Here is a 1,132-nt window from a genome sequence, read left to right as displayed (position 1 = left end):
CATAAGGCTCCCCATCTCCCCTTATCCCCTTCTCCCCATCTCCCCATCTCACCATCCGGTAGAGTAGCAGCACCTCCCCCCACCATACCAGACGTAACGCAGCCTGTCAGAATACTCTCCAGAAGTTTTTTTGAGTTCATTCGTTAATCTCTTAATGAAGTGCTGTATAGCCGCTGTCTTGCCTTCTTTATAACTGCATCGATATGTCGGGAGCAGGTTAAGTCCTCAGAGATCTCAACACCCAGGAACCTGAAACGGCTCACACTCTCCGCTTCTGGTCCCTCTATGAGGATTGGTATCTCTCTCCTTCCTAAAGTACACAATGAGCTTTTTCGTCTTACTGACGTTCAGTGCAAGGTTGTTGCTGCGACACCTCTCAACTAGTTGACATATCTCACCCCTGTTCGCCCTCTCGTCTCCATCTGAGATTCGACCAACAATGTTAGCATTATCAGCAAATTTATAGGTGGTATCTGATGTGCACATTTGTTGACTCGATATGCAGACGGATGTAAGGAAGATCGAGGGATATGGACCGGGTAGGGAGGAGGGATTAGAGTTTGATTGCCTTTGATTAGCTTTTTAGCTGGTATGGCAATACATAGTGGGCCGAACGTCCTTTTCACCTGCTGTATATTTTTAAACTCTATGCTCTATGATATCTTAAATTTCTTCTAAATTTTCTTTCCATATGGGAAAATACGTGTTTGCAGCCCTGGGCTCTAGTGGCGCAATCGGTTAGCGCGCGGTACTTATATGGCAGTACACGGCGGAGAAATGCCGAGGCTGTGAGTTCGAGCCTCACCTAGAGCACTCGTGATTTTTAATGCTTGCTGTGTCCGGGTGACTAGGCGTCTGTCAAGCTGAGCATTCCACTGGAATGTTACATTTGATTTTGTGCCTCTGAGACACCCCGCTTATTATTGTAATTAACTTCTAATCGATGCACCTTTGATTTTGATCTGAGCAGGACAGCGTGAGTTTAAACCCAGGGCTGAGTGCTCAGTCCACTGTTGTTCACTCTGCTGACCCACGACTGTGCTGCAACACACAGCTCGAACCATATCATCAAGTTCGCCGATGACACGGCCGTGGTGGGTCTCATCAGCAAGAACGACGAGTCAGCTTACAG

At 47.3% G+C, this 1,132-nt stretch overlaps 1 non-coding gene across 1 annotated transcript; it reads left to right on the top strand.

The window, feature by feature from the left end:
* Positions 1-719: 719 nt before the first annotated feature.
* trnai-uau (transfer RNA isoleucine (anticodon UAU)) lies at positions 720-813 on the top strand. Its single transcript has 2 exons — positions 720-757; positions 778-813. It is a non-coding gene; the product is annotated as a tRNA-Ile (tRNA).
* The last annotated feature ends 319 nt before the right edge of the window (positions 814-1,132 follow it).

This window comes from Hemitrygon akajei, unplaced genomic scaffold (assembly GCF_048418815.1).
Source record: "Hemitrygon akajei unplaced genomic scaffold, sHemAka1.3 Scf000057, whole genome shotgun sequence".
Lineage (NCBI taxonomy): Eukaryota > Metazoa > Chordata > Chondrichthyes > Myliobatiformes > Dasyatidae > Hemitrygon > Hemitrygon akajei.
The sequence above is the reverse complement of the archived record's forward strand: the minus strand, read 5'-3'. Positions and strand labels throughout refer to the sequence as shown.